Source organism: Gavialis gangeticus, unplaced genomic scaffold, assembly GCF_001723915.1.
Source record: "Gavialis gangeticus isolate Ggan-Ray unplaced genomic scaffold, GavGan_comp1, whole genome shotgun sequence".
NCBI classification, from domain to species: domain Eukaryota; kingdom Metazoa; phylum Chordata; order Crocodylia; family Gavialidae; genus Gavialis; species Gavialis gangeticus.
The window spans coordinates 151159238-151173989 of record NW_017728992.1 but is presented as its reverse complement, the minus strand read 5'-3'; positions in this window follow the sequence as shown (position 1 = coordinate 151173989).

The following is a 14752-nucleotide window of genomic DNA, read 5'->3' as shown; positions in this document are numbered from 1 at the left end:
TGTCACACAGACACACTGCAGAACAGAGAAAGGAAGGTACACAGTACTTTTATTTGTGTTGCAAAAATATTGCTGTGAATAATCTCAGAAATGAAAATAAAAATAAAAAGATGGGCCACATCTCTAGATTCGATATTTTTTTAAAAAAAAAAAAGAAAATTGGTAGATAGTCATAACAAAGAGAGAAGCTTTTGTGCAAATCCACAAAAGTGAACATTCTGAGACAATTCAAGACTCACTGCCATGGATAAGGATCTATATCAAGTCAATTAAAAATAACTTGTTAAAAATAGCCTCCCCTTGGTACCCAAGAAACCATTCTTATTAGGACACATTGTTACGTTCCATAACCTTACAAAGAAACAACGTTATCAAATAAACTGACCTGGTTTACTTTAATGTCAGCTAATTCTGTATCATCCACGTGTGATGTTAAGGAACCAACCACAGTGGGTAGTATGGAGCAGTTTGTAGGTAATTATAATGAGATTTGCTGCAGGTGGGAGCCAGGGATCAGTAGCCTTACTCAGGAAGAAATTATCAGGCTGTTTTTGATACAGACAGAAACCATATTCGAGGATGGCAGTTAAAAGACCAAAAAAAAAAAAAAAAAAAGGAGAGATGAGATGAGATGAGAAGGGACTAGTTTTTTTGGTCTTGGTGAAATATGTTCACTTCAGGGCCCAGGAGAGGTGGACATGAGGTAAGGTCACTTGTATCAGGTCTGACAGGTGTAGGTGTGTACCAGATCTACTCCAACCTCTATCACCCCAGATATGTCCCCTGCACAAGACCAAAGGAGGAGAGGCATAAGATCAGCTATGTCAAGGATAATTCCTACGAACAGCTAAAATAGACTGATGAATGAGAAGCATAGACACATAGGACCTGAAATCCTGGGTCATCAAATCTATCCCTATGGTATTGTATATAATCCCATATTTAAATTGGTAAGACTCCATCTTAAAAGTAGTAGTTAGCTGTGCTTACTGGATCCAAGGAAGAAAGGCAATCTGAGGGTGCTACACAAATTCCAGTTTTTAAAAATAATTCCTGCTGGGTTGTTTCTGCTTTAATACGTAGCTACTGAAATATTTTCTACTGCATATTGCTGTGAAGAGGAATGAGGCTCCCATTCACAATATGGAATTCTACTTGCTCCAAGAAAATAGAGAGTTCCTAACAATGAAATTAATTAATAGAAAACTCCCAGTAAGTTAAAATAAAAACTAAGGACCCAGAGCAAAATGGCTGGAGTAATTAGTTTAGCCATGTAATATTTCAAGTCTATATTTTATGGCATTTGTTTAGGAAAGAAGAACTTTTATTTAACTACACTATGTCATAAAAGTTTCTAATCGTAGTTTAGCCCTGTAATATTTCAGGTCTATATTTTATGGCATTTGTTTAGGAAAGAAGAACTTTTATTTAACTACACTATGTCATAAAAGTTTCTAATCGTAGTTTAGCCCTGTAATATTTCAGGTCTATATTTTATGGCATTTGTTTAGGAAAGAAGAACTTTTATTTAACTACACTATGTAATAAAAGTTTCTAATTGTACTTTGGAGAGTAAAAAAATCACTATGGAATACAAATATACAATTTGATGTCAATTCTTCCAGATTATGGAATAATGTAAAATTTAAAGTATATTTTTACAGCAAGGTTTAGTCATAATTACTAATGACTTGGAATACTAAAAATCAGATTTTTTTTTAATTTAGCATTCACATTGTTGATAGCCAATGTCAGCAACAATGATAATATCCTTCTTATAGAAAGGTATCTGGAAAACTAATAGTAGAGGTAGCCTCTTTCAGCAACCACTGAACTGGGGCTAAGAACTCTTGGTATGGATAGTGACAGAGCTCCTGAAATGTCTCAGTTAAAAGGAAAATTGTCAGAGACAGAAATGCCAGTTTAGGTACTAAATCCTGTGAAATTTTATTGGGCAATAGGAACCAAACTGCTATTTGTTCCTTTGAAAATGTTTCCTTAATGGTTACAGCCAAATTCTGCCATTGGAAATATATATCTTAGGAAATCCCACAGAAATCCTTATGAGCCTTACTAATACGTCCCATGGAAGATTTACACTGAAGTGTTATTGAGAGGTTGTGTTGTTCATTCTGCTGCTACTGAGCTATCAGTGGAATATGAGGTGCTACCACCCTTTCCATTCTCCTTAGAAAACTCCTGAGGCAGTCTAGTGATTTTATGTAGAAGTATGTCTTACCTTTTAGGTGGCAGGTAAAAGGTACATCTTTAGAAAGAACACTCCTTACAGAAAAAGAGAAAGTAACAGCAGCAGGAAAAAGAAAATAAACATTTAAGTGTAATACCCTCACATTTCCAGACTTAATAGAGAAAAATACCATTTCACTAATACTGGCTCTCATACACTACAGTATATAACAGTACATAAACTACTCAAATACAGTCAGCTTCTGGCTAGCCTTTTTTGATGAGCACATGGAGGGCATCAAGATGTAGTTCTCCTACCACTGCGTTTGACTGGTATATGATACCTGTATTGGCCAGAATTTCACTGTCATTGTGGCTGCTCTTCCTTCCCACATTACCAGTAGTTATTAGGATTGGCTGAGCTAGGAAGATACTAGGCTCCATGCTTTTCACAGGTGGCAGAAATACTGCTTTATTGTGCATGTCACAGGAGGAATTCTGGCTGACCCTCAGTATAACAGACAGGCAGTATTTTGAGATATAACAATCAGAGGGTTAATATGAATGTAGGGACTCTTGCCATATGTAACCTCTAACCCATACAATTATTCTGTGTTCTGTGAAACCTGGCACTTATAAGAAGAATAAGAAAATGCTGTGTTTCAGTCAATCAAGGAAGTCAAGAGCAAGGATTTGGTTTTCCTAATAATGAAGAAGATTCTACATTTTTCACATCTCAAATTTTGTATGTAGAAAAAAAGCTATTCTACAATCTGAAAAGCTTAATTATCTGACTCACACAGTTACTTCTAACTCTGGGTTCACATGCCTTTCAAAATAAACCACACTGGAAATCTGGATATCTAGAATTATGATTAAAGACAAAGGTTGCTTTGCACCACTCCAGCAAGGCTGGCTTAACTATTTTTCTCCTGAGGACTTCATTTTTGTAAGGTAAGTCCTCAGGTGGTACAGAGCCAGCATAATTATTCCACACCACACACTGTGCTGAACAATAAGGGGACCACTCCCAAAAACCTGTGTCAGATGTATATCCATGTGCTGTTGACTTTCATCTCATTTTACAACTTCCATCCATTATGCTAATCATATAATATCATTGGGCCTCTGGTTTTGGAGAATATCAACATTTAGCTTGATCTGCCTATCCCTCTCAGAAGCCAAAGATATCTGAGCTGTTCTATGGCATGTCCCCTTGCTCAGTAGTTCTCTAAGAAACCTATAACAAATGATTTTCAGAGCTTTCCTTCTAGGTCAGCAGCTTGCAAACTGTTCTTCAAACTAGATTAAAATGTTTTATTTCCCCACTGGCCTGAGAATAATAAATGGAAGAGTGTCTGCACTTTATATTCCCCCCCTTCAGAAATTCTTCATTTTCCTTGGATTGGGATTAAGGCCCACTGCCAAACTCTCCTTCATTTTTCTCACAAATGAAAATTCTTAAAAAGAATCACTCGGGACATAAAATGAGAATGCAGTTCTATGAGCAATTCCCTGCACCTTGTGGTCATTTATATTAGCACAAAATAACAGGAGATTGAAAAATACTTTCATGATAATCCAGTAGCATTTTACACATCACACAGGTATCTCAATAACTAGCTAGCCAACCTTGTGTTCCATGGCTTTCAAAGCTAAAATGGGATAATAGGAAATGTAATGCTGAGGTGTACTATAATTTCTGTGTCAGTTGTTATTGCTAGCTGGCTAATCTGGAATTATTTTGTTAACTTTTAACCTTCAACCTTGTAAGCTACTCTTGTGTTACTTTGGCCCTAAACATTGTTTTCCAAGGATATCGTTGCATGGCAGTGACTGTAGCACATACAGACATACTAATCTAGCTTTAAACTAGCTTAGGTGCTACTAGTGGTGTGCTCTAGCACAGTACTCAGTGCAGGCTGCAAAACCTTGCCATATGTACTCAAGTAGTCAGTTTGAGACAATCTCCATGCTAACAGAGCTTCACTGCTAACAGTATGTGAACCAGATAGATTAAGCCTAGCTCAGGTATACCCATAGGAGCTGCAGTCACAGCAGTGTAAACAAAGCTGAAAGCATTAAAGTCTTAGAAGATAGAAATATAAACAGACTTCCCCTGAGTGATGCTGCTCCAGTGATACAGACTACACAGCCCCACTCCTTTGTGACTATTGGATGTAAGAGTGAATTCAAGGAAATCAGACAGACTGGACATGTCTAAATGTATATTTACATGTGCCAAAACTTAAAGGCGCATGAAGGCGATTTAGGCACACGTCTACACATGGATGCACTAATCTGCATTAAGGCACATTAAATTTAGGCATGAATAGCTACGTCATGTTAGCACATGTGCAAGTGCACTAATGTGCATTAACACAGTGTCTATCCACTGACACACACTGTGTTAATGCACATAATCGCATCTATACATGCGCTAATGTAACTTAGCTGTTTATGCCTACATTTGATACCTGCTTTATGCAGGTATCAAATTTAGGCACATGGGGCATTTTTACATGTGGCCCCAATACATGTGCTGGGCACTTTTAAGTAGTGATCTGCACTAATTAAAAGCACCTGTGTGTCACATGTATCAGCGATGCAGCTTGTCCCCGCATTGAGAAAATGGCAGCAGGGTGCATTGAACTAAAGCATATCAAACGTGTTTTATTTCAAAGTACACCACCACCATTTTGTCAGTGCAGAGACATGCTGTGCATACACATGACACGTGAGGCTGTCAGAGCACGTCAATTTATGTGATTAATCAAGTCTGCTCTGACATGCTAGATTTCCAGCATGTTGAAGCAGGCTCCCTGAATGTGTGCAAGTGCCTACATAGCCTTAAATTGCCATTTTTAAGGTGCATTAAGGGCACACATCTATACCTTAAAAATGGCAATTGTAGGCTAAGCCTGCTTAGAAGAGATATGTGTAGATGTGCCCACTGAGAACAAAAACATTTTTTTAAAGTATGTGCATATAATAATGTATATTTCTGAAACTTATAATTTGCTGTGAACAGAGATGTTTTAATAAGTGCTGTCTGTTTTTGTACAGTTAACTAGTAAGGAACTAAATAATAACTTCTTTCATTCCCACAATGAACCCTAGCTGCTTAGCAGAATATTTCTTACGAAATTAAAGAAAAACTCAATGACGATTTTCAAAACTGTACACTAGCAAACATCCAACATGTCTTTGGCAACTCTAGCATTTATTGTTAAACAGATTAAAAGAAACCATGCATGCCTGAAAAGGGACTAATTCCTGTGTGCTTTCTGAAGGGAGTAGTACCATCATTAACGTCACTGGGACTAATTCTTCACTTATTTACTCTGTATAATTCCATTGTATTAATGGAGTTACTGTACTTCTGATTTTCACAAGTGTAAGTAAAAGAACAATCCCATAAATTATGTTAGATTCAGTGATGTGCAAGATCACAGGATCATAAGAAAGTAAGGGACTGAAAGGGACCTCATACGGTCATTTAGCCTGGTCTTCTGGCTAAACTAACCCTGCCAAGTGTCTGTCTAACCTGCTCTTAAAAATTTCCAAGGATGCAGATTCCATAATTTCTCTAGGTAGCCTGTTCCAATTTTTGACCACCCTTATAATCAGAAAATTCCTCCTAAATTCTAACTTAAATTTTCTCTGCCATAGCTTGAGGCCACAAAGAAAAGCCCATCTTCATCCTTTCTATCCTTGACCTTCATGTATTTGAAGACTTTTTCAAATCTCCCCTCAGTTTTGTCTTCTTCAGGCTAAATAACCCTTTCCTCAGTCTCAGATAGTGTCAGTTAAATTCTTGTATGCTAAATGGATATATTTATCTTCATTAAATATATATACTAGACTGGGTCAAAGCTTTTTAAATAAAATGTTTTAGTTTGGGTTTCCTTTATCTTGCCATTAAAAAGGGGGGGAAAGTCACAGGAAATTTAGAAATCTTTTAAAAAATTAGCAGCAAAAATAAATGCTATTTTAAAAGCTGTACATCTTTATCTACTATGCATATTATCTAGCTGTAAGTGAATGAGTAAGAGAAAGTCTAGATAATATATCATCCATTGATGATACAAAAAGATGTACATTTCACCAGCCTGACTTTTTTTCTAGAGTTAGACTTACTTGTAAGCATTGACAAATTAAATCATTCTCAAAAGGAAGGCAAACAATATCTTAGTGAAAGTAGAAGGTTAGAAGTTAATAGAATAATTTCAGATTAGCAACCTAGCAATAACAACTGACACAGAAATTATAGTACACCTCAGCATTACATTTCCTATTATCCGATTTTAGCTTTGAAAGCCATGGAACACAACTTAATTGACATATGGCTGCATCTTTCCTCTTCTCATTCACAAATGCTGTTCAATTGTGGCAAGCTATCCATGTTCAAAGGGATTTGCCTAGTTTGTCTATTAATAATAGTCAGTTAATTTGAGGTAAAAGAAAATGCAAGACTATAAAATGCATTGTACATCCCTCTTAACTAGATCAATAAAGATAAATGTTAGATAAGGGCTGTCAGATTAGGGAAACATAATGTAAAGCTACAGAATCAAATAAAATAATGGCATACAAAAATAAAATGCAAAAATCAAGTTTCCAGAAGTAATTCTTATTTTTCTATATCCCATTCTATTCCATGACACTACTCATTTGACTGGAAAATAGCACATACATGTATCACATGATGGACTTAATCTTGCAATTTATATTTTCTGACTTAATTTTTACAGTTTTAACATCCCTACAGTTATCATATCTTCATTTAGCTACTTGCTTAACTCATATTCATAAATGATGGCAGATCTGATGCTAGATGATGATATATATATTTTAAAGTGTTATATTGTTTCCACATAGCTTTCTTTTGTTTTTCCATTGGCTTTATAAAAGTTAATGTAGGAAGAGTTGGCCTTGATTTTAATAAACCCAAGAATTCAACATCTAAGATTATGATTACCACAGCTGAAGGCTGTAAGATGGTATAGAGATACCTGAGCTAGCTTTCAACAAGCTGGATCACATATCAATGAAATCCAACTGTGGCAGCATGGAGCACTGTGTAGCCAACTTCCTCTGCTGAGGAGTTCCAGTGTTTTGTGTCTACCTAAAAGTGTCTATAGAAGTTCAGATGTTTGGGGTATGCTGTGCAAGTAATTATCCCAATAAATAAGTAAGATAGAAAAAAGGAATTGAGTTCTTATGGTTTAATTTTTGTCTTAAGGAAAATCATAGAATCATTGGAGATCATTTGGAAAACAGATTAAAATATTGAGTCTGTTTTTTTTCTAATGCTTATGTAATTATCAGACATAGGATATAGAAAGACATTAATAACATATACACCTAGGCTTTTCCAAAAGTAAGCTATTTTACCTACAATCAAGCTATACCTGAAAAGATGTCTATAGATGTATTTTAACTATACGAATCAGTAATAAAATATTGAAGACTTCTTGTGAGAATATTTTACCATGCAGAGGATATTTCCTTCTTTACTTCCCTAGTCTAACAGACACTGTGGAGTTGTCAAGTACTTGCTTGTGGAGTAGCCAAGAAAGGCTGTACAATGATTTCTTTGGCTCCCTGTGGATGTTACTCTAAAGTTCAGCCAGTGGAGGGTGTTATGTCATTCCAAATCAAGGTAACAGCAGAAGAACTGAGCCTGTAACCCACAATGGACCCCTACTTGATAGTGCCACTAGAATACCAGCTCGGACTTTGTGTGCCAGGCCAGCCAGCACTATCTACTGCACAGAGATATTTACCACAGCAAATAGTGTGAATTAACTTCTCAATATATGTCTTAAAATTCACTTTTAGACATACCATTGTACATTTTCTTCTTGGAATCACAATTGTTTACATTTTAGTACAGAAGTAGATAAGTAAATATTTTAAATCCAGAAAACAGTAAGTGGTCTCCTTAAAATAGATATTAAGTTGTTTCATATCATAACTTCATAGATTCATAGATGTATGGTTGGAAGGGACCTTGTAGATCTTCTAGTCCGACCCCCTGCCCTGAGCAGGGGAGAAAACTGGGCTCAAATGACCCCAGCTAAGTAAACATCAGGCCTCTTCTTAAAGACTCCCAAGGTAGGGGCCAGCACCAACCTAAGCACCTGGGTTGCGACTCTCCTATTGCTACAACTACACCATGGTGGTGGCATGGTGGTGGCACAGGAGGTTGTCCCTGGCCGCCTGCTGACTGTCCGCGTCACCCTAGCACAATACCACCTGCTACTCATCAATGTCTATGAACCCACTGATGGCCAGGAGAGGGTCGCTTATTTGAGACCTTGGCTGCCCTCCTGCATGATGCCAGTGAGGATGATTACCTGCTCCTCGCAGGCAGGGACTTTTAATTGGACCATTGATGCCTCGTTCGACTGCACGGGGCCTGAGCCTCACTTGCCCTCAGCCCGTAAGCTGCAGTCTGCCCTGGAGACTGCAGGTCTCATTGACGTCTGGTGAGCCCTGCATCCTGACACATGCCAGTACACCTGGGCCAGGATGATTGCCAGTGGTCTCACCATGGCCCACCTTGACCACCTTTATGTCATCAGTCACCATCTGCCCCTCCTGCACAGCGGCTGCATCATTCCCTCAGGCCTGCCAGATCATGGCCTGGCCTGCTATGAACTGAGCCTGCTGGGGAGATCCTGCATGCAGGTGCCCTACTGGTGCTTTAACATCAGTCTGCTTCCAGCCTCCTACTTCTGGGACTGTGTGGTGGCGAGGCACCCCCACAGGCTTCCAAAGGGGAGAGGGTAATCCCCACAGGCCCCAAACCCCAGAAACAGCCCCCCTGTGGGGAAAACTTACCTCCTGCCGGGCAGCCAGAGCAGGAGCCAGGACCGCGGCTGTGGCTGCACAAGCTGGCATTACGTCAGCTGTTTAATCAGCTGTTTCCTGGACGGAGAACAGCTGGACCAATCACGGTGGCTGTACTAGCCACCATGGGAAAGTTAAAAGCCCCGCCAGAACCCGGGCGAGAGAGGAGCCAGAGAGAGCACTGGGGTGCAGCATGCCAGATGTGCGGAGGCTCCTGCACAGGAGAGGAGCAGCACAGCCAATGCAGCACCAGCAGGCAGAGCATGGGAAGCCTTTCAGCCCTCTGTAAAAGGCAGAGCAGGGGATGCCTCTGAGCCCCCTGTAGAAAGCAGAGCAGGGGAAGCATTTAAGCTCCCTGTGGGAGGCAGAGCAGAGGAGGTATTTGAGCACCCTGTAGGAGGCTGGGGGAAAGGAGGCAGGTCCACAACCCTCTCCTCCCCAGGAGTATATTTCTTTTGAAAAAAAAAAAAAAGAAAGAAAAATCAGAGAGATAGAGAAAAGCAGTGTAAGAACAAAGCATCCCACTCGGAGGCACTACAGTAGGTGCGACATCACGCCTAGATAGCCTGACAGTCTCGAGGAAGGGAAGGCTATGCATCGAGGCAGGAGGGACAAGTACCAACTGAGGCCACTCGGATGTGGGATTCCTCCCAAAGCAACCTGTGGGTAAGGCCGAACCACCATTGTGTGGATGCCCATCTGGTTGGCAAGTGGACAGGGTGTAGGGGAGGCGGAGCCCCGTGGGACATCGCGCCAAAATCGTGAGTACTGCCGTTTCCCAGGAAGCCCTCCCAGGAAGATCTCCATTGAACCCTCTCTCTTTATAATATAACATCAAGTCGTGGCAGAAGAGTCGAGGGGAGGGGTTACACACCCGGCAGGCAGCGCAACATGCGAGGCCCCTTGTATCACAGACTGCTTCACCCACTTCTGGTGGGACTGGCAGGCTGTGAGACTGAACTGCTCCTCCTGGAAGCTATGGTAGGACATGGGCAAGATTTTTGTCAGTCAAAGTCCTTCCTTCCTTCCTTCCTTCTGAAGCATTCATACAATGCCATTTCCCATGAAATTCCTATAGCCACTGCAATGCCAGGAACCTCACCTCCTAAGGCAGGCTCTGATATCAATTACACCATTTCACCAACCACGTACCTCTTCCTATCTAGGTTCCCAACATTTTGTTTTGAATGCAAATACATATTGGGGTAACTAATGCGTGACTTCCTGGCTGGAAGGCAATGATCACTTGGCTCCAGATATAATAGAAGCCACAAACTAAATTGGATTCCTACAAAGTTATAAAAGTTTTCAACTTGCAATGATTGCACTTTGGTTCAGCCTCACAGGCTATGATATTAAGTGGTATTAACAAGTGATATTAACAGTTACTTTGAGCCGTGTATATAGAAGAAGAGCTTAAAAAGAGAAGTGATCTCTTAGACAGCTAAGGCCTAAGTCACTCAGGAATCCATACACCTAAATTCAACACCTTAAATTGTACCCAAAAGCAAACAGGAAGCCAGAACAGCTAGAAAAGAGTTTGTTTAATACATGCCCATTAGTTGCCACCACTTAAATAGTGGGCATTGCATTGGATCTTACCGTTCAGTAATACAGCCCAGAAATTAGTCACAGTGGGCATGTCTGTCTACACATTCATTAATGTACCGTTGTTACCGTGCATTAAGTTTAGTTCTTGCATAACCAAGTACTAAATCAATGTGCAGTAACTGGTGCTACTGCGCAGTAGCACCAGCCCATGGCTTTTTAGTGATGGTAACTGCACAGTAGCCTAATACTATTGTACAGTACTGTAATAGCATAGGTTTTGCCTGGCATGCTACTGTGCAAAATTATGCTACTGCACAATTATCTTCTTGTGTAGATGCAGCTAGTGACATGGAAAAGACTGGATCTGAAAGAAAAGGTCACAAATGCATAGCCTTCTTCAAAGTTAAATGACACTGGGTGTGTCTACATGAGATGCTAATGGTGCAGTAGCCTAATAACACTGTGCAGTAGCATGTTGGGCAAAACCCATGCTAATATGCTATTGTACCGTAACCTAATAATACTGAGAAGTAGCATATTAGTGCTATTGGTGCTGTGACATGCTTCTGTGTAGTATTATTAAACTACTGCACAGTTGTGTAGATATGATTACGGTTTGCTACCAGTGCCACCAGAGATTTCAGCACAATTGGTGTTGCCCCATGTTGAGAAATACTTTTGTTAGCAACTGGCTCTAATCAAAACTCCCATTTCAGTGAGACAATGGGAAAACAAAGACATCCCCTTAGTAAGTTTGATTACATTGAAATCTGGAATTGAAATCTCCATAAAGATATGAGCAGTCCAAGTCCCTTGGTTATTTCCCCCCAACAGCTTCACAGTCATATCAAACAACACAAAGTTTCCACAAAACTATGCATCAGATATTACACACAGGAAAAGAGTAATTTTGCTTGCAAATGACAAAAGAAGAAAGCTGCTCATGAATGATACCATCCATCTCCAGAATTATCTAAACTTGAGGGGTCAATGGTATAAAAGGCTGATGGCAGATACTAAACAACTGGCATATACACCAGACTTGTCCACTGCTAGGTTGAGGTCATCATTAGTCAGCAAAGCAAATGTAGTTGAATGCTATGCTCAGGCTTTAGAAAGCTGCTAGAAAGGAATCAGAGAAATCTAAAAATTGCAAATGACCTTCTCCCATAAACTTCCATGAGTCCTATGGGACCTTTCAGGTCTCATTGGAGTCCAGAGTGTGAATGAACTTTCCATGAATTGGTGTGCCTATGTTAGCATTTGCCAACCTGAACCGCTCATTCATCGTGCACACCAATACCAGCTTAGATGGACTGGGGGCTGTCTTGTATCATATGCATGATGGAATGAAGTAACCTGTTGCTTTCACAAGCTGGGGGTTGGTGTCCAGTGAGGCCCACTATCCAACTCATGAATTTGAGTTTCTAATCCTCAAATAGGTGGTCACTGAAAAATTTAAAGATGATTTGTATGGTAGCGCCTTTCAAGTGTGGACAGATAATAACCTTCTTACTTATGTTCTCACTAGTGCAAAGCTCAATGACACCAGTCATCATTGGATGGCTGCCTTGGCCAACTACCAACTCAGCCTTTATTACAAGTCTGGGAAGAAAAATGTAGATGTAGATGCTCTGTCCCGACAGCCAGGGGGAAGGAGAGGGGGAGGGGCATATGATTGTGGGCAGGTAGCAATATGCTCATGTTCTGCCTCTGCCCCTCACTCTTAAGCCCCTGCCCTGCAGTCCTGCCAGCACCCCCATACTCCCAACCCACAGCCTCCTGCCCCCGCAGCTCTGCAGTGCCCCTTGCTCCCAACCCACAGCCCTCTGCCCCCCAGCCCTGACCGTATCCTGCACTATGGACCCACAGACCCTGCCTCCCCCAGCCCTGCTGCCCAAGCAGCTCCTGCATTGCACGCCCACCCACTCACACACATATGCACACACACAGTGTCTCTTTACCTGGCTTGCCAGGGCCCATGCGGGGAATACTTGACCCCTGACAACCAATCACCTTGCCCGCTGCTTCCAGCCCCAAGCAGTTCCAAGGAGCCAGCCTGAGAGACCAGGGGAAGAGCAAAAAAACCCGGACATTTGCTCTTTTTATAAAAACCTGCCTGGATGCAGCACAGGGGGCCAAAAAAGATAGGACATTTCTGGGAAAACCCAGATGTATGGTATCTCTACTAATCTGAAATAGGATTGTCTGCAATAGGAAGTGATTATGGGCACCTTGTAGTATATACAGTAACTGTGGAAGGGCAACATGATGACAGGACATGTGATCTTTCTGCCTGTAGCTGCAAGATGAACAGTAGCTGCAACATTTCCATATGTCTCAGGTTCTTAATCAGATGGGAACTGAGAACGCAGTGAAAAGTGAGGAGAAATGTGAGGCGAATACCATGTTGTTAGTTTTGACTGAGAACAGGCCAGCTCATGTCTTTTGTCCTATTACATAGTCCTTTTATCAACTGAGATCTGTCTTGGGCTGTAAGAAGGAAATGCTCCTGGGATATGAAGTGACAGAATGAAAGGCGAGGTCGGTGTAAAATAGTGTTGACCTGCTTTTTGTAATCCCCTGTGTATATCAGCAAGGCAACCACTAGAACAACCATGATTCAAGGACTTCCATAGTGGATAACAGGATGAAACATTCCAAGAACCAAATGGAAGCGAACTATAGTAACAAGAGGAATGATGTGGAGTCTTGGTTAGAGGGCCACAGAATGAAAATGTTAATGAATTACTCCAGGGCTATACTACCATGGGCTGTCTTTACTTTTGCATGAGTGAAGGATTACTTTTATATAAACTTAAGATGTCCTGGCATTCTAAATTAGCTCTGAGAGGAAAACTCATTTTACTAAGTGATGCCCACAATTTGCCCCTTATTAGGATTGTATTACCAACTTGCTAGCAATCCAAGCATGACCAGCTTCAGTTAAATATAGGATACCGCAGCCAAATTATATCTTTCACATGGCAATGAGGCCCTATAGACCCTTCAGATCTCCTTCTCTCTCTGTCAGCTATGTTCTGGGCTATCAACCATCCTGTAGAACTCTTTGGATGCAACTGTCTGAGGCTGTGCTCTCTCCATCCTTCCATTCTTTCATTTACTAGTCTGAAGGCATAAATTAATCCTAATTAAATGCAGTGTATACTCATTTTCTTTAAATGGCTTCCATAGAAAATGCACCTTTTACTGATTACTTATAGGGAATGTGCAATGAAAAAAATATTAGGGCATTTGGTGAAGTTATAACCTCTTCTTTTATAATGTCTGTGATTCTAGTATAATTGTGTACAGGTGATCTCTTTTCATTATGGTAATCAAAAAAAAATTTATGCGAGCACAGCCTTTCATTCACATTAAAAAGTATCTTCCACCTGCACATGTACATGTGATACAGTATAGCCTACTTGATTAGCAATCAGGAAATTGCCTGATACCTAATGATCAGTTAATCCTGTATACCCATCTCAATCAATGCCCAATGATCAAATTGCCCCAGAATCACCACTACACAAACTGAGCCTGTGCTGATATTCATGCACAACACAGACCTAGGATTAAATGGTTTTAGGAGCAACCAGTGTGCAAACAGATTCATTGTTGTTTAATTGTATCTGCCAGAACTCTAGATAATAAGCTCTAATGAGATGCTAATAGCTAGACACTCACCAAATGCACATTGATCCAGTAAGAAATAGTTGGTCAATTTAATTTGGCTTAAGCAGCATCTTTAATATAAAAATCAACAGGATTCAACAAATGGCTTGTACCATTTTCTCAGTTTAAATGGCTGCCAATGTTACTTCCAAGGGTCTTAAATGGTTAATGCTATACATGTAAAGAGGGGGTTAGCCACCTTAGTCTGAAGTCAGTCAGAAGGCAGGGTAGATATGCAGCTTTATAGATTAAGTCTATAAATTAGTATGATTTATTTAGTCTATAAAGGCACTTATCTACTCTGCCTTATGTTATATGTCACACAATGAGCAAATCTGCTGTTGTTCATTGACGGGACAGGATAGGGGATTCTTTCCTCCTACATAAAGCACTGACAGACGTTCAGGCCCCCGCTCTAACTCATGGCATTTTACAGAAAGCACCATGACTTAGAGCACCTGCCACCCCCAACCCAACA